This window comes from Bos grunniens, chromosome 3 (assembly GCF_055505025.1).
Source record: "Bos grunniens cultivar Pamir isolate PY7600 chromosome 3, Bosgru_T2T1.0, whole genome shotgun sequence".
NCBI classification, from domain to species: Eukaryota; Metazoa; Chordata; class Mammalia; order Artiodactyla; family Bovidae; genus Bos; species Bos grunniens.
Window position 1 is genome coordinate 87,919,528 of NC_141167.1, and position 20,283 is coordinate 87,939,810.

The following is a 20,283-nucleotide window of genomic DNA, read 5'->3' on the forward strand; positions in this document are numbered from 1 at the left end:
GCTAAGAGTATTGAATCAATGGTTCTCAACCCTGGCTCTCCTGAAACTCACTTGGGTTGTTTCCAAAAAGACTGGTACCCAAGCCCTATCCTAGATCAACAAAACTGGAATCTCAGGCACCAGGCTTCAGAAGCTTCCCAAGACATTTCAAGGGATTCACATGTGATTTAGAATCAGAAGCATGTAGAGCTTCACTATCTAATGTGATGGTTATTTGGGTTTAAATTAATTAAACTGAAATAAAAGCAAACATTCAGTTTTTTTGTAGTACTAGTCACACTTCAAATTTGAATAGCCACGTGAGTCTACCATGTTGGATAACACAGAAACAGAGCATTCGTATCATCTCCAAAATCATATTGGACAGCACTGCATGAAAGCTTGGGTCCCCGGACTTAGGAAACCAAGGTTTTAGGGTAAGAATGGGCACCAAGTGAATATCCCAGAAACCAAGTATCCAGGCAACTCAGTTACCTCTCTCTGTGTCCCAAGTCCCCACTACTACCCTGTCTCTCATCATTTCTCTTAAGCTAACTCTTCCTTTTCTATCCAAAGCGCCTCAGAAAAGATTTTGGAAGAAACTTATTCATATTTTTTTTCTTCAAGTCCCAACTTAGAAGTCACCTCCTCTGAGAAGCTTTCCCAGCCTGACCCAAATCCCGGAGGCCCACCCTGGCTCAATTCCCTCCTCCCCTGTGCTCCCACAGACTGAGGGCCTATTTGTCCCACCAGGCCACTGACTATGGCAGGGACTGTGCTGCATCCTTCCTTGCATCCCAGTGCCTGAGAGTATCTGGCACACAGTAGGTGCTCAATAAATGTGCATCAAACAGGTAATACTGAATGCATGAACAAATTATAGTAAGGTAAATTCTGGCCAGATTTAATGGTGACCTTTTCTAGGGGCTTTCCTGGTATTAGCCAAATGGAATGTATTTCTAATGACTACAACTCATTAGCAGAGGAGATATTTTCAGCAGGTGTCCCCAGCTTCTGCTGGAGATGAGGCTGTTAAAACCCTAACTGATTCCTGTGCAGGAGATAAAATGCATACTTCAAGGCCTTTAAGCCAGAGTTAGCAAATAAACAAACAAATGCCCATGTTTCTCACTTTCCTTTCCGGAGGCCCCAGGAGATATCCAAAAATCTCAGTAGGCCTTTCTTGGGCTTCATGTGCTGCAGGCACTGCTTCAGTTATGTCTGTGGAACACTATCAACTTCAGATTCAGAGCCAAAGAACTCAGACCATTGGCTTGGATCTCTTCCTACCTAACTGTGTGAACTTGGGGAAGTATTTAATCTCTTTGAACCTCAGGTTTCTCCTCAACTTTAGAACTGATTTAAGAATACAAATAAACCTGATTTGGGGCTTCCCGGGTGGCTCAGTGGTAAAGAATCTGCCTGCCAACGCAGGAGATGTGGATGTGATCCCTGGGTCAGGAAGATCCCCTGGAGAAGGAAATGGCAATCCACTGCAGTATTCTTGCCTGGAGAATCCCATGGACAGAGCAGTCTAGTAAGCTACAGTCCATGGGGTCACAGAGTCAGACGTGATTTTGCAAATGAAAAACAAAATACCTGATCTGAGGCTCAAATGCAGGGACGAACCCCAAAGCACCTTGAGGACTCCAAAGGCTGCCCTCAGATAAAGCATGTTCTGATGCTACGCTGCCAGCTGGTCCCATGGTGCCCAGGTCAAACACAGCCCCTCTCTGGGCAGGCACTGGGGACCCAGGATGCTGCCAGACCCTGGTTGTATTCAGCAGAAGGCAGCAGAGCCAGGCGCTTCCTGCCAGGGTGAAGATTCAGATACCTTGTAGCTCAAGGATTTTTGGCTAAAGGGCAGGACAGGTGGGAAACAGAGTGGGGGATGGCCCAGGGATTCAGCGGGTGCCTGTTAGCAGCAGGGTCAGGAACTCTGGCTTCGAGTTTACAAGCAGAAGTGTCCAGCCAAACCCCAAACCATTATCCGGCCAGAGCCAGGAAAGTGAATCAGAGGCGACCAGGAAGAAGCTGAGGTTAACCTCATGCAGACTGCAAGCCATGACAAGGAAGGGGTTGGTGCGGTAGGACTGGGGTCTGGGCAGGGCCTAGGTGGGTGTCTGATGACCCCCTGAATGAGGAGCTAAAGTTCTTAGGGGGTGAGCAGTGCCTGGGCAGCCTGAGGCCCAGGTCAGCTTCGGGGCAGCCCTGGGGAAAGAGCCCACATTTCCTGGCAAGTCCCCCCAGCCCCCAGTGAAGGCACCCTTTACCAGAGCAACACTTTTGTTCCCTGGTTTCCTGGTCCAGTTTCTGGGAAGGGGGCTGACCAGGAACTACCTCCCTGTATGCTAGAGTGCTGAGGGAGCAAGGTGGACTGTGCCAGCCTGGAAAGCATCCTGGCAGGCCTGCAGGATGATTAAGGCAGAGGAAGCCGTAGAAGGATTTCAAGAAACACGGCATAGTCTATTTCTCTCCTTTATTCAGTGCTTCAAACAAGGTTGAACAGTTTTCACTGATCAACTACCTAGTATGCATGAGGCATTCTATAAAAATGCAACTCATTCAACCCCATGACAACCTCGTGAGCTAAGTGTGAATATCCTCTTTTTTTTTCTTAGAGAAACTTAAAACTTGGCCAAGGTGACAATAGCTGATAAGTGGCAGAGTCTGGAATTGGATTCAGGTCTGTGTGTTTTCCAAGTCCACTCTCTTGTCACATCGCACCCTAGTAGGCATTTAACAGATGCTTATTGCACAAACAGATAGCTTGTGTCAGCCTGGGGTTGAAGGTCCCCAGGGCCTTAGCATCCTTGCCTTCTTCCCCTCAGGACTGTTCAGTTTGGCACTGGGTAGGGGGTGTGCCTATGACAGACTTCTGCTCTCTCAGCTCTTCTCCTAACCCTGAATCTACTAGAAAGGAGGAAGGCCCCTCCTGGGCAAAGTGCCCACCATCTGTGCCTCTGGGAAAGGCCCTTCTAGACTGTCAGCCCTCCCACTGTCTTCCTTTGGCTTGGACCGTCTGTAACCCATATGTTTTCTTCCTGCCCACCTTTTGGGCATCTTCCAGGCCCCTGGTTAATTATTGGCCCAGGTGACATCTGGGCACTGATCATTCCAGCTGGTAACAGGCTTTGGCGTCATTCTTATTTTGCCTAATATGACCTTCTTGGATGAAGAGGCTAGAAATTTGTTCTTCACACACCCAACCAGACATCCAGGGGAGGTCATCCAGGCCTGGCTTGGATTGTGTGGGCCAGGCTGGATAAGAACTACTGAATGTGACATCTGCAGATTCAACACACTCTAGTGATTCTGGGGAGACAGGCCAAAGACTGAAGTGTGGAGGGGGAAGATCCCTGCTGCTGCATCTGATGCTTTGGAGAGACTCAAAGAGGCATCATGATCAGAGTGCACTGAGGGTGCTCAATCCATGTTGATCTTCCTAAAATGAGCTCCATGCCCACTGGCAAAAAACCCACTGTGACAGTCTACTTACCCAAAGAAGAGCCTCAGGCTTGGAAGGAATTTGGCCCAAGGCCTGTGTCATGTTCAGAGTATTTTTCTGTAGCAGCAACAACATCCTGGGGAGGGGGTAGAAAGCTGATTTCCAGAGTTGTTGCATTATGTCATTTTAAATGTCAAGTTTTAACAGCAGCAAAATTATAAGGTATGTGAAAATACAAGAAAGATTGGTCCATATACAGGGAGAAGAAGCGATCAATATAAACAATCCCTGAGAAAGCTCAGACATTGGACTTAAGAGGCAAAGACTTTGAGAAGTGACCCATATGGTACAAGGTATTTTAAATGTGTTCAGAGACTAAAAGAAACCATGTCCAAAGAACTAAAGGAAAATATAAGAATGATGTCTCACCCAACAGAGAATATCAACAAAGATGTAGAAATTTAAAAAAGGAATCAGAAATTCTAGAGTTGAAAACTATAATAACTGAAATGAGAATTTCCCCACAAGGGCTCAACAGTAGATTTAAATATCAAGAAGAAAAAAATCAGTGAATTTGAAGATAAATTCATTGAGATTATCAAGACTGAGTAACAGAAAGAATGAAGAAAAAAAGAACAGAGACCAAGGGGACATCAACAAGCATACCAACATATGCATAGTAGGAGTCCAAAAATGAGAATAGAAGCAAAGGAGTATAAAGAATATTTGAAGAAATAATGCTTGAAACTCTCTGAATTTGATGAAAAACATTCATTTGCTCATCCAAGAAAGTTCAGCAAAGTTTCAAAAGGCAGAAACTCTTGAAAGCAGCAAGAAAAAAGTGACTCATATGGTACCAGGAATCCACAATAAGATTAGCTGCTGATTTTTCATCAGAAATCATGTTAGGCCCCAACATGAGTCTCATTAAATTTAAGAGGACAGAAATTATCTGAAGAATTTTTTTCTGACCACAATGATATAAAACTAGAAATCAATTACAGGAAGAAAAAAAATTGGAAAAGCACAAACACGCTACTAAAAAAACCAATGGGTCTGTGAATAAATCAAAGAGGAAATCAGAAAATACTTTGAGACAAATTAAAATGGAAATACAACTTTTCAAAATCTATGGGATGCAGAAAAGCAGTTCTAAAAGGGAAGTTGATAGCTAATAGCAATATAGGCCTACCTCAAGAAACAATAAAATCTCAGATAAAGAACTTAACCTATCACCTAAAATAATCTAAAAAAGAAAAAGAAATCATGAAGTCTAGAAGACAGTGAGATGACATATTCAAAGTGCTGAAGGAAAAACCGTCAACCAAGAATTTTATATACAGCAAAACTATTCTTCAAATCTGAAGGTGAAGGAAGGGTTGTACATATACCTATGGCTCTGATCCATGTAAATGTATGGCAGAAACTAACACAATATTATAATTATCCTTCAATTAAAAATAAACAAAAATTTTTAAAAAGAAAAAAGATATCCCCAGATAAAAATTGAAAGAGTTTGTCATGAAGTATATCTGACCTACAAGAAATATCAACAGATTTCTTCAGGCTGAAATAAAAATATGCTATGCTATGCTAAGTCACTTCAGTCATGTCCGACTCTGTGCGACCCCATAGACGGCAGCCCACCAGGCTCCCCTGTCCCTGGGTTTCTCCAGGCAAGAACACTGGAGTGGGTTGCCATTTCCTTCTCCAATGCATGAAAGTGAAAAGTGAAAGTGAAGTCGCTCAGTCGTGTCTGACTCTTAGCGACCCCATGGACTGCAGCCTAACAGGCTCCTCCGTCCATGGGATTTTCCAGGCAAGAGTACTGGAGTGGGGTGCCATTGCCTTCTCCAAAATAAAAATATAATAGATAGTAATTGGAATCCACATGAAGAAACTAAGAGTATCAGTAAAAGTAACAGCACAGGTAAATATAAAAGTCTGAATGTATTTTTTTCCTATTTGATTTAAGAGTGAACAAAGAAATAGTTGTAAATCTATGATGGTGGGTAAAAAATGTAAAAAGATGTAATTTGTGATAATTATAGCACAAATGCAGGAAAGAATGGAGCTATATAGGAGAAAACTTTTTGGTACTATCAAAATTAAGCTGGTGTTAATCTTAACTGATTGTTGTAATTTAAGATGCTAACTGTACTCCCCAGGACAACCATTATGAAAACAACCAAAAATACATAATAAAAGAAACTACAAGGGAATTAAAACAGTGTACCCAAGTACTTTCTATAAAAGCCTCACCCTCCAGCTGTCAGTGAAAAATTGGGGAACCTTAACTCCCTGAGAAGGAAAGAGGTACATATTGTCCTTGCGCTTTGACCTCATGCTCTACTCAGCCCCTAAGATAAAAGACCCAATGTTCCTTAATTTTCCATGCACTTCCCAGATAAGACCATGTTTTTCTTCACAAAAACCCTGTGAGGCAGGCTTTATAGTATCAGTTTTGTGAGTGAGGGCTCTGAGGCTCAAAGAGGTTAGGGAAGCAGCCCAAGGATGCATAATCAGTAAGTGTGAAGGGTGGGGCTAAAATGAAGTCTGTCCTGTTCAAGTACAGGGCTTCTTCCTTCACAGCAAAGTTCAGCACTTGGCATCAGAGATGCCAGCTCCCTTTTCCTTTCTTTTCCTGTATTTTAATTACATAAAATATCAAGCACATACCAAAGTAAAGAGACAGTAAAATGCATCTTTTTTTTTTTTAAACTTTACAATATTGTATTGGTTTTGCCTTATATCAACATGAATCCGCCACAGGTATATATGTGTTCCCCATCCTGAATCCTCCTCCCTCCTCCCTCCCCGTACCATCCCTCTGGGTCATCCCAGTGCACCAGCCCCAAGCATCCAGTATCGTGCATCGAACCTGGACTGGCGACTTGTTTCATATATGATATTACACATGTTTCAATGCCATTCTCCCAAATCATCCCACCCTCTCCCTCTCCCACAGAGTCCAAAAGACTGTTCTCTACATCAGTGTCTCTTTTGCTGTCTCGTACACAGGGTTATTGTTACCATCTTTCTAAATTCCATATATATGCGTTAGTATACTGTATTGGTGTTTTTCTTTCTGGCTTACTTCACTCTGTATAATAGGCTCCAGTTTCATCCATCTCATTAGAACTGATTCAAATGTATTCTTTTTAATGGCTGAGTAATACTCCATTGTGTATATGTACCACAGCTTTCTTATCCATTCATCTGCCGATGGACATCTAGGTTGCTTCTATGTCCTGGCTATTATAAACAGTGCTGTGATGAACATTGGGGTACATGTGTCTCTTTCAGTTCTGGTTTCCTCAGTGTGTATGCCCAGCAGTGGGATTGCTGGGTCATAAGGCAGTTCTATTTCCAGTTTTTTAAGGAATCTCCACACTGTTCTCCATAGTGGCTGTACTAGTTTGCATTCCCACCAACAGTGTAAGAGGGTTCCCTTTTCTCCACACCCTCTCCAGCATTTATTGCTTGTAGACTTTTGGATTGCAGCCATTCTAACTGGCGTGAAATGGTAAAATGCATCTCTTGATGCCCATTACTCAGTTTAAACAACTGTGGCCAATCTTGACCTATCTGTATCTCCATACATTCCCCTGTCCTCCCTCCCAGTGTTTTGAAGCAAATCCCAAATATATCTTTTAAAATGTGAAATTTTCAGTTGTGTCTTTAAAAGGTAAGGATTTTTTAGAAACATAACTACAATGCTCTTATCACTTCTGAAAAAAATAATAATTTCTTAATGTCATCAAGGGTTTCCCTGGTGGCTCAGTGGTAAAGAATCTGTCTGCCTGTGTAGGAGAAACCAGTTTGATTCTTGGGTTGGGAAGATTCCCCTGAGAAGGACATGGCAACCCACTCCAGTATTCTTGCCTGGGAAATCCCATGGACAGAGCAGCCTGGCAAGCCAAAGTCCATTAGGTCACAAAAGAGTCAGACACGACTTAGCAACTAAAACAACAACAAATATCATCAAATATGTATTAGTATTTCAATTTCTCTCTCTTAATTTTTTTTAGAGTTTGAATATGGACCCAAATATCATTTATACATTGCAATTAGTTGATATGTCTCTTAAAACTCTTTTCATCCATAAGACTCTACAGGATCCCTTCCCCTGATCTCTCGGTCCAGTAGTTTATTTACTGAAAAAATAAAAAACTGGTTCACTTGTCCTACAGAGTTTCCTGGAATCTGGGTTTTGCTGATTTTAGTGCTAAAGTGTCACTAATGTGCTCCTCTGACTTTCATATTTCCTATAATTTGAACATAAATGATATTATATATTTTTATCTTTAAAACAGAAATAGCTTAAATGTATTATTCTATACACGGAGAATAGTTGCATAATGTTAATTGTTACCATGGAATTTTATGCAGTCATTAGCAATCACACTTTTCAAAGAATTTTGAGGGATATGGAGAATGCTTACCATATAATATTAATGGAAAAAAAGCAGGAATAAAAAATATAGAGATTTCCCTAGTGGTCCAGTGGTTAAGACTTTGAGTTTTGATGCAAGAGGTATAGGTTCAATCCCTGGTCAAGGAACTAAGATCTCACAGGCCATGCGGCATGACAAAACACACACACACACACACACACATATATATGTCTCTCTATATGTAGACATATATAATATATACTTGTATGTAGATATAGATATGCACACAGAGAAAAAAGTTTAGAAGGAACCACTAATTGCAAGGAACAACTATTGTTTTGCTTTGCTTTTTTAATATGATAATATTTATTAGCTGGATACTTCTTTTAAGGAAATATTTTTCAAATGTGATTGTACTTATGGAGATGAATAATGTATTATATTATTTGTGGAGATTATCTTCCAAATACAGACATATGTCAAAATGTCAAAATCCTTCAAGATAAGCTTCAGCAGTACATGAACTGAGAACTTCCAGATGTACAAGCTGGGTTTAGAAAAGGCAGAGGAACCAGAGATCAAATTGCCAATATTTATTAGATCATGGAGAAACCAAGGGAATTCCAGAAAAATATCTACTTCTGCTTCATTGACTATGCTAATGACTTTGACTGTGTGGATCACAAAAAAACAGTGGAAAATTCTTAAAGAAATGGAAGTACAAGACCACCTTACCTATCTCCTGAGAAACCTGCTTGCAGGTCAATAAGCAACAGTTAGAATGGGACATGGAAAAACTGGTTTATAATTGGGAAAGGAGTACAACAAGGCTGTATATTGTCACCCTGCTTATTTAACTTATAAGCATAACACATCATGCAAAATGCAGAGCTGGATGAAGCACAGGCTAGAATCAAGATTGCTGGGAGAAATATCAATAATCTCAGATATGCAGACAACACCATCCTAAAGGCAGAAAGTGAAGAGGAACTAAAGAGCCTCTTGAGAGTGAAAGAGGAGAGTGAAAAAGCTAGCTTAAAACTCAGCATTCAAAAAAAAAAGATCATGGCATCCTGTCCCATCACTTCATGGCAAATAGATGGGGAAACAAAGGAAACAGCGAGAGACTTTATTTTCTTGGCCTCCAAAATCACTGCGGATGGTGACTGCAGCCATGAAATTAAAAGATGCTTGCTCCTTGGAAGGAAAGCTATGACAAACCTATGACATCAATTTGGCCAACAAACGTCCATCCAGTCAAAGCCATAGTTTTTCTAGTAGTCATGTACAGATGTGAGAGTTAAGACCATAAAAAAGGCTGAGCATCATAGAATTGATGCTTTTGAATTTTGGTGCTGGAGAAAACTCTTGACAGTCCCTTGGACTGCAAGGAGATCAAACCAGTCAATCCTAAAGGAAATCAACCCTGAATATTCATTGAAAGGATTGATGCTGAAGCTGAAGCTCCAATACTTTGGCCACCTATGTGAAGTGTCTATTCATTGGAAAAGACCCTGATGGTGGGAAAGACCAAGGGTAAAAGGAGAAATGACAACAGAGGATAAGATGGTTAGATAGCATCACCAATGAATTTGAACAAACTCTGGGATATAATGGAGGACAGAGGAGCCTGTGCTGCATTCCACGGGGTTGCAAAGAGTTGAACATGACTTAGCAACTGAACAACAATAAAATGTGTACAATGACACATTTAATATGTGCAATCTATTATATGCCAATCATACATAAATAAAGCTGTTATTATTTTATAGGGCTTCCTTGGTGGCTCAGCAGTAAAGAACCTGACTGCAATGCAGGAGACCTGGGTTCAATCCCTGGGTGGAGAAGATCCCCTGGAGGAGGCCATGGCAACACACTCCACTATTCTTGCCTGGAGAATCCCATGGACAGAGGAGCCTGACAGGCTGCAGTCCATAGGGTTGCACAGAGTCAGACATGCCTGAGCGACTAAGCAGCAGCATCATTTTATAGGATGCAAATACTTCTTTATTAGTGAAATTAATAACTAGTGTTTGTAAATCTTAATACTATGTAAGTCATACAAATACAATTCTTAGAAATAGTCTGAAAAGGATATCAGATAATTGAAAGTTGTTAAGTGATGATTCTGACATTTTTAATTACTCAAACATATCACTTGGAGAATTAGAGTCTCTGCAATGAAGCAATTTTGGAAAAAAATTATGTTAATAGAAACTATTACTAAGGATTAGAATTATGGGGGATTTATTTTCTTTATTCTTTCTGTATTTTCCAATTCTTAGAATGTTCATATTTCTTTTATAATCAGAATGAATTATTTAAATATTTTGTAAAACTTCTACTTCTGTGTGTGAAGTTGTGATTTTCCTGAAGTCCTCCACAGGACCACAAAATGTTACCTTCTGCAGCAAGATCCAAACATACAAAGCCATTTGACCAACTGAACAAATCATTGGTCAGTTACTGGTGGGTCACTGGTTGTTTGATGTCTCTGAATGGTCATTCTGATCATAGAGCCCAGTTTGCCAGCCACACGGGCACAGGAGTGGAGAACAGTTCATCAGGAAGGCCAGCGGGGCAGACTCTTTGGCTTAGCCGGCTTGGCGAGCGAGTTAGGTCTTCAGAAAGCCCAGTCCCACTGCCCTGAGCTCTCCCCCAAATCACTCAAGACTTCACACACACTCGTGCACACACACACACACACAGCCACAGAGACATGATCCCATTGGAAGTGAGAGCCACCAGTGACAATGACAGGTACCTTGAGCAGGGCTAGACCAGTGCAACAGCCCACCATCAGAGGCACGCCTGAGGGTCCCTCCTCCAGGGCAACAGGACCAAACTGCAGGTCCTCCCCGGACATAGGAAGATGTGAGAATTCTATTTCTGAATTCAACCTTTTCCTTCCTGGTATAGCTCAACCCAGATCAGTGTACTAAACAAAGTAGCTGCCAGAAATTGATCTGTAAGATTTGAGTTTAGATCTCTGTGGCCCCATTCCCACTCTGACATATTAATCTTTTCTGGGATGTTTCTTCCAAAGTTCATGGGCCATTTGAACTATAACAAGGAGAGAAATTGTTTTGTTTCCTAGTTCATAAGTAATCATTTAAACTATGCCCTCATATATAAACCACTGGATTGTGACATGGATACCTCTCTCTGTCTCTGTCTCTCTCGCTGTCTCTCTCTCTCTCATACACACACACACACACACACACACACAGTCTGTGACAGCCACACCACAACCCCAAATCCACTCATGCAGCTCAACCCCTGAGGAGACCCTCCGATTGACCAGTCTCTTCCATGTTGCTCTTGCTTTCCTTTAAGTGGATGATATATTCCAAAACTTGTATTTTTCTGTTCATAAAATTATCACAAGATGATCACAGGTAAATGGGAAAATCCAGAAAAGTATAAATAAAGAAATAATATCACCCTTACCTACACCATTGATCAATAACCACTGCCAACATTCTGTTGTATTTCCTTACAGTCTTTTAATAGTTTATTTAGATTTTTACATAGTTAATATCATAATGCATTTACTGTTTTATATCAACTTTATATTTAATATCATAATCATTAACAATTTCTCATATTATTATAATTTTCATAATATTATTTATTCTTTTATCTTCTATGTTTCCCTAAGCTGATTAATGAACTCACAGTTATTAACTGAGCTTCCATTAAGTACAAAGCAGGTACAGGAAAGCATTCAAAAACATGTGACTACAACAGTGTTTCTGTCCATGAGGTGATGAAGGACATAGATGTGCAAAACTTTCAGACAAGACTAGGGAGGCACGAAAGAGACAAGATGGCTGATTGTAAGGACCATTATTTTCTGAGCTAAAAAAATGTCAAGATCTGATGAAGGTGACCTTGGCAAGCCAATTGTCCTGGAAAACAGCACTATGAAAGTGTTTGCTGTTTTATTATTTGGGGACACAGAAGTATTTTAGAAACTGTTGCTTGGTTGTCAAAACATTTGTATTTGTAGCACATTCTAATGTAGGGATTGTGGGGCAAAATATTTGAAATCTGAACTGTCCTGGGGGATACAGAGTAAAGGCTACCCTTGGAAGAGGCTTCCCAAGTGGCACAGTGGTAAGAACCCACCTGCCAATGCAGGAGATGCAAGAGATTCAGCTTCAGTCCCTGGGTTGGGAAGATCCCCTGGAATAGGAAATGGCAAGCCACTCCAGTATTCTTGCCTGGAGAAGTCCATGGACAGAGGAGCCTGCTGGGCTATAGTCCATGGGGTCACAAAGAGTCGGACACAACTGAGAGACTGAGCACCGTTGGAGGAGGAAAGGAGGAAGGGATTGGGGAAGGGAGAGAGATAGAGAGACAGAGACATAAAAAGAGACAGAAGCAGAGAAAAAGAAACCAGAGAGACGTAGTCATTCTAGCTAATGTTCCAGGAAGAGCACACAGAGAAGGAAAGATTTGAATCTTTCCTTTAGAATCTTCCTTAAAAGTCATAATCCTTTTTTTAAAAAAACTCATAACCCTTTGACTTAAAAGTTCAAAGTTCAAACCCTTTGATTTAAAAGTATTTGATTTAAATACTGAGGTAGAGGAGGCATGCCTGACACACAGCCTCACCAGCCTTGAACTCCATTCACAGAGCCTGCTCACTGCATAGCATACGGATGGGCAGAGTGGTGGTGGTTTAGCACTAAGTCGTGTCCAACTCTTGCCATCCCATGGACTGTATCCCACCAGGCTCCTCTGTCCATGGGATTCTCCAGGCGAGAATACTGGAGTGGCTTGCCATTTCCTTCACCAGAGGATGGGTAGAGAAGGTATTCAATTCAGCTCTTTGGAGTTGGAAGAGACAAAACAGAAACAGAAGACAAATACAACTTCAAAACCAATTATTTGCTTCTTTATTTTTAACCAGGAACCATACGCTGAGCTGGGACTTTTGCTCTATTTTGCAAACTTTCTCCATCAATTTTTCAACACAATGTAATCTGATATGAAAATATCATCAGAGATCCAAATAGAACACTTTAAACAGCATTTGATTTCTGGCTCACAATAACAGACCATTTATCCCAGAAGCTATTCTCTTCATCCTTTGCATGATTTGACAGTGAGTAGCTTTCTCATTTAAAAAAAAAAAATTTTTTTTTAATTTGAGCAGTATTTTTTTTTAAAGAAAATGCTAACAAAGACTAGCCCTTAACTCTGTGCCTGTTGTTGAGATAGCACTGGGATGAGGCCTGATTGAAGTCACATCACCTGGGTTTAATTCTGGACATCTTAATGAGGAGCCGGGACCCACTCTAAGGTGAAGGTGGTAGAAGTGAGGAAGCCTAGAGAAATGTGCAGATTAAAAAGCATTTATGGAAAGATCAGGGTTCTGTCCTACAAAATGATTTACTGGTTACAAAACAATTTTGCATGTATTTTATCATTTGGTTCTCACAACATTTAGTGAAGTAGCTCTTTGTATGATTTACACAGAGGGACCTGAATTTAAAGAGGTTAAGTCACCGGTCCAGTGTAATGACAACCCAGGGCTTTTATGCTGTTATTCCCTGCTGGATTGCAAATTTCTTATGGACAAGAACTTTGCCATACTCATTTTCAGGTCCCCAACAAATTCAATACAGGATCTAGCTCAGAGCAGTGCTCATTAAATGTTTGCTTAGTGAAAGAATGTGTATGACCTTGGACAATCCCTTCACCTCTCCACACCTGAGAGAGCCAGGAAGCTGGCCTCAACAGTCCTTCCTAAAGAATCAATGGCAATGCCTCTCTGAATTCTTCTAACATCTGTGGGTGCTGCATGTCAGTGGGGCAGTAGTCAGGTCATCTAGTCCGTTATGTGCTCCTTATGTCACTCAACACTTGTGTATTCATTTCTTATTGCTACTGTACCAAACCATGACCAAACTTGGTTGCTTAAAGCAATACAGGATTTCTGTGGTGGTACAGTGGTTAAGAATCTGCCTGCCAATGCAAGGCACATGGGTTTGATCACTGCTCCAGAGAGATTCCATATGCCGCAGGGCAACTAAGCCTGTTTTCCACAACTACTGAGCCTGTGTTCTAGAGTCCTCAAGCCACAACTACTGAGCCCATGTGCTACAACCACTGAAGCCTGCAGAGCCCTAGAACCTGTGCGGCAAGAGAGGCCACCACAATAGAAGCCTGCACACCGCAACTAGAGAGGAGTCCCTCCTCACTGCGACTATAGAGAAAGCCCCAAGGGCAGCAACGAAGACCCAGCACAGCCAAAAATAATTAACTAATCAATTAGAAACAATACACATTTATTCTCTTTTAGCTTTGGGGGACAGAGATCAGCTTCATTGAGTTAAAATTAAGGGATCATTTGGACTGGTTCCTTCAAGAAGCTCTGAAGGGAAAATCCATTTCCTTGCCTTTTTCAGCTACTAGAGACCACTTGCATTCCTTGGCTTGTGGCCCTTCCTTTGTCTTCAAATTACATCATTCCAAGTTCTGCTTCCACCATTACATCACCACCTTAACTTCTGTGGCCAAATCTCCCCCTGCCTCTCTCTTCTCAGGACACCTCTGATTATATTTAGGGCCCACCTAGATAAGCAGCATTCACAGGGATTAGGACTGGATATTGTTAGGAGCCATCCTACAGCCTACTGATGATCATTATACTTACAAATTCACCTCTTCATTGTATGCTTGCCTGTCTCTCCAGTAGGCTGTAAGCAACTTGAGAGCAAAGTGTCTACCTTTTTTACCTCTGTTTCTAATATGGTGTTTGACACATAGTTGTTGTTTAGTCTCTAAGTCTTATCTGACTCTTTCGCAACCCCACGGACTGTAGCCCAGCAGGCTTCTCTGACCATGGAAATTTCCAGGCAGGAATAGTGGAGTGGGTTGCCATTTCCTGCTCCAGGGGATCTTCCCAACCCAGGGATTGAAACTGCATCTCCTGCATTGCAGGCAGATTCTTTACCACTAAGCCATCTGGGAAGCCCTTCACACACAGTTGGTGCTTAATAAATAATTATACAAATAAAATAACCCTGTATCTATGGATTGTTTCCATGGAACAACATTCCAATGAAATCTAACTTCAAAGAAGCCTTAAAAGATGCTGCTGTTGCTAAGTCACTTCAGTCGTGTCCGACTCTGTGCGACCCCTGGCAGCCCGCCAGGCTCCTCCGTCCCTGGGATTTTCCAGGCAAGAACACTGGAGTGGGTTGCCATTTCCTTCTCCAATGTGTGAAAGTGAAAAGTGAAAGTGAAGCCGCTCAGTTTTGTCCGACTCTTAGCGACCCCATGGACTGCATGCAGCCCACCAGGCTCCTCCGTCCATGGGATTTTCCAGGCAAGAGTACTGGAGTGGGGTGCCATTGCCTTCTCCGCTTAACGATGAATCAGTCTTTAGCAAAATTCTCTTGCAGACATAGAGGAGGAGGACATTACATGGCAAAGCTTCCTAAAAATGCCCTGGAGACATGCCTCCCTCTCCTTCAGGCCCCTTCATTTGCCTGCCCATCCAACTGCCCCAGGCAGCCAAATTTGTAACTGTTCCCAGGGAAAACACATGAGCATCAGGATTTAATTTTGACACTATTCGCTTTTAACCAATGGCCAGGCTATCAAGGGAGGAAAAAAAAAAAAAAAAAACCCACCATCCACTTCCTAAACTCTTGGGCGTGTTCCTGGATCTGTCTGCCACACAGCAGGGTCTGAGTCCCCGGCGGTCTCATTTGGACATATTTAGGACCAGTTCTCAGTCACAAGAAGAAACTCAAGGAGAACTGCCTCCAGCCAGGGCCTAGAAGCTGACTCCAAGGAGGAGTCAGGGGAGGAGAGAAACCTGCCTGACAGCCCATCAGCCTGAACGCTCAGGGATGCCCCACCTCCCCAAGCCAGCACAGCATCTCCAATGTGAACGCCTTGAAGGCATTCCTTCTTCCTCCTCCCAAGTTCATGTCAAATCAACAGCAACAACAACAACAAAATGAGTGTGGATAAAATCTCACTTGGTCCAGTAACTCTCAGCTATAAATTCCTTATGCTCCCATGTGATCTAGCCCTTTCTGATTCTCCTAGCTGTGCTCGTAGACACTTTGTTGTATGAGCAAGTCACCCCAAGTGCCTAAAAATGACAAGCGCTCCAGTGTAGGAGCTTTACCTGTTTTGTTGCATCTAATCCTCACAGTGACCCTATGAAGTAGGTACTATTGTTATCCCACATTTTCCTCAGGGGGAAGCTGAGCCACAAAGAATTTAAGTGACTTGCCCCAGGTAACTCGACTAACAAGCGGTGGAGACAGAGTTCAAATCCAGGCAGCCTGGCAACTTTAAGCAAATACCTCATCTTCCTGGTTACCTGGATTGTGAACTGGACAAATAAACTGCTGCTTCTCTCCATCTTACCGTGTCTTCTATCTAAGCTTTCAGGGATCCTGCCTCATATGCAGACGGCTCCGGAGCCACATAAAACTCCTTAATGTTGGCCCCTTCCTCTGGCATTTTCTCATCCTCAGGTTTGCCACCCCTGTAACTTCTGAGGGCAGCACCCAAGCCCAGGGCTCCCTGTGAGGTCCTCTAGTTTCCAAGAACCTTTGAGACGCTTTACTGCTTCCTCCTCTTTGGGTTCTCAGCCTCTAAGGAGACATTACATTACTTTGCCAACAAAAGTCCCATCTAGTCAAAGCTATGGTTTTTCCAGTAGTCATTTATGGATGTGAGAGTTGGACTATAAAGAAAGCTGAGTACTGAAAAACTGATGCTTTTGAACTGTGGTGTTGGAGAAGACTCTTGAGAGTCCCTTGGACTGCAAGGAGATCCAACCAGTTCATCCTAAAGGAGATCAGTCCTGGGTGTTCATTGGAAGGACTGATGTTGAAGCTGAAACTCCAATACTTTGGCCACTTGATACGAAGAACTGACTCATTTGAAAAGACCCTGATGCTGGGAAAGATTAAAGGTGGCAGGAGCAGGGGATGACAGAGGATAAGATGGGATGGCATCACCAACTCAACGGACATGAGTTTGAGTAAACTCCGGGAGTTGGTGATGGACAGGGAGGCCTAGCATGCTGCAGTCCATAGAGTCACAAAGAGTAGGACACAACTGAGTGACTGAACTGAACTGAACTGAAGGAGGCTGGGCTCAGCCTCTGAACTGTTCAGTCCTGTCTATCTCCTCCTCCCTCTAACTAACTGCAGGGTAATTGTGTCCACAAGACCAAGTTAACAGCCGCAAGAGCCTAAGTTAAACCCTGACTTCCAGCCTCAAGTTTCACCAAGGAATTCCTTAGACTTTTCATTCTGAAAAGCTGGCATCACTCTGTGTAAGGCGGTCCTTCATTTGCTACAATTAGTGCTGGATGCCTTACCCCAAAGGTGAGAATTCTGATCCCAAAGTTGACCTCTGCTTAATTATAGAAAGATCACACCTAAGTTCAACGCTTTGGATGGTAATTATGCTGTGTTGACATTCACATTCCCAAGTGTTAAAAAAAAAGTCCCCACATTGCCAATTTTAATGGTCCAACATGTTATTATAAGAAAGTTCACTTAGAAATTTCTTTACTCTTTAGCATTTGGGCCATTTCCAATTTTTCACTTTTTTACATAGTATAAAAACAGGTTACTTTTTTTTGCTTGCTTAATTTTTCATTTATTTACTTGTCGATAAGTTTCATAAAATAGAATAGTCTGGAAGAGATAAACATTGTTGTAGCTTTTGATACATATCACCTGATTGTTTGAATGTTTAAGAAAACAAACAAACTCATATTGTCAGCAGCAACATATCAGTATCTATTTCCCCACAGTTCTGTTAATAAGCAGTCTACCACTTTTATTTGTTTTAATAGTTTGATAGTTTTGGAATATCTTTAAGTTGTTTAAATATATTTTTTTTATTGCTTTCAAGGTTGTATATTTTTCTATGTGATATTTGTTCTGCCATTTTATTTAGAAATAAACTCATCTTTGGCTACTTACAGAGTGGAATCCAGACACAAACTGTATATTTGTATCAGTTCTTCCCTATTTTGGAATAAGCTGCTAATAACTATATTTTTCATGCATCTTTTGTTTCTATAGCCTTGATTTATATGTGCATGGGTGTGTCCAGGCTGTGTCACTCCAGTCATGTCTGACTCTGCGACCCTATGGATGGTAGCCTGTCAGGCTCTCCTGTCCATGGGATTCTCCAGGCAATAATACTGCAGTGGGTTGCCATGCCCTCCTCTAGGAGATCTTCCCAACTCAGGGATCCAAACTATGTCTCTTATGTCTGCTGCAGTGGCAGGCAGGTTCTTTACCACTAGCGCCACCTGGGAAGCCTGTTTTATATGTATCTACCATAAAATTTAGAATAATCTTTACATATTCATATTTCTGTCTTGTCCTTAGTAATATTTTTCATTTCTTCAAGTCAGAAATTGATCACCTCTTCAAACATGAGATAATCATGTTATTTTTTCCTATTCTTAAAAATACTAGTGTACATTTTACTTTAATGCATCTGAAATTTATTATTTATATGATGTGATACATTACTCTAGAGTAAATAACTTCCTTTCTATTATCCCATTGCCCAGATAATTAATAGCCAATGAAGTCTTGCTGCATTTTTGTATTGTTTCTCTTTCGTTGTAATTAAGCTGCTAAAATAGGACATCTAAGCTACAGGAATTTCTGTTTTGTTTCATTCACTCAGCAAATATTTATTGAGCATCTACTATACTTCAAGCCCTGTTCTATGTGCTAAGGGTAAAGCAATGAACAAAACAAACATAGCTGCACTCATGGAGCTAACATTCTGGTAGAGGAATGAGGGGAAAGAGACAAACTTTTAAAATAGATGGTAGATGGATAGATAATAAGTAAGGTAGAAAAGGGCTTCCCAGGTGGCATTAGATGTAAACCACCCTTCTGCCAATGCAGCAGACATACGAGATGTGGGTTCGATCCCTGGGTTGGGAAGTTCCCCTGGAGGAGGACATGGCAACCCACTCCAGTATTCTGCTTGGAGAATCCCATGGACAGAGGAACCTGGAAGGCTACAGTCCATGGGGTCACAAAGAGTCAGACACGACTGAAGTGACTTAGCATGCATGCACAAGGTAGAAAAGAATAAAAGGGAGGCTGACACTGGGGGAGTGAAAGTTGAATTTTTTTTTAAGTTAATTTATTTATTTTAATTGGAGGCTAATTACTTTACAGTATTGTGGTGGTTTTTGCCATACATTGATCTGAATCATCCATGGGTGTACATGTGTTCCCCATCCTGAACCCTCTTCCCACCTCCCTCCCCATCCCGTCCCTCAGGGTTGACCCAGTGCATGGCCCTGAGTGCCCTGTCTCATACATCGAACCTGGACTGGTGATCTATTTCACATATGGTAATATACATGTTTCAGTGCTATTCTCTCAAATCATCCCACCCTTGGCTTCTCCCACAGAGTTCAAAAGTCTGTTCTTTATATCTGTGTCTCTTTTGCTATCTTGCATATAGGGTCATCATTACCATCTTTCTAAATTCCATATATATGCATTAATATACTGTATTGGTGTTTTTCTTTCTGACATACTTCACTCTGTATAATAGGCTCCAGTTTCATCCATCTCATTAGAACTGATTCAAATGTGTTCTTTTTAATGGCTGAGTAATATTCCATTGTGTATATGTACCACAGCTTTCTTATCCATTCGTCTGCTGGTGGACATCTAGGTTGCTTCCATGTCCTGGCTATTGTAAACAGTGCTGTGATGAACATTGGGGTACACGTGTCTCTTTCAATTCTGGTTTCCTTGGTGTGTATGCCCAGCAGTTGGATTGCTGGGTCATATGGCAGTTCTATTTCCAGTTTTTTAAGGAATCTCCACACTGTTCTCCATAGTGGCTGTACTAGTTTGCATTCCCATCAACAGTGTAAGAGGGTTCCCTTAAAGCTGAATTTTTCAATGGGGAGTTTAAAGACCTCACTGAGAAGATGACATCTGAGCTAAGACCTGAAGAGAGGGAGGGAATAGGCATGGAAATAGCTGAGGGAAAGAAGGTTCCAGCTGAGAGAACAGCAGTTGTAAAGGAATGCCCAGTTCCCTGAGGAGGAAGGTGCCTGATGTGGGGTGGCTGTTGTGCTGATAGACTGTAGGAGAGCAGTGGAGATCACACATGTGTTAGGAGGCCCGCAACAGTGGCACCGGCAAGAGGCTGTGGGGCTTCTGTCAGGCTGATGGAGGTGAGGCAGTGAAAGGGGGCGATTCTGGATCTATTTTTGACCTCTTAGATGTGGACAGTGGTGAAAAAGAAGGTCAAAGATGACTTCGGATATTTGGGGCAGACCACTGGAAGGGTGGTTTTGCCATTTACTTAGATGGAGCAAACTCAGTTTTGGATTTGGAGAAATATTTTGGACTTTGGAGTTGGTCCTGTTTTAAGTTTAAGATAGTATACCAAATGGAGATGTTCTACTGA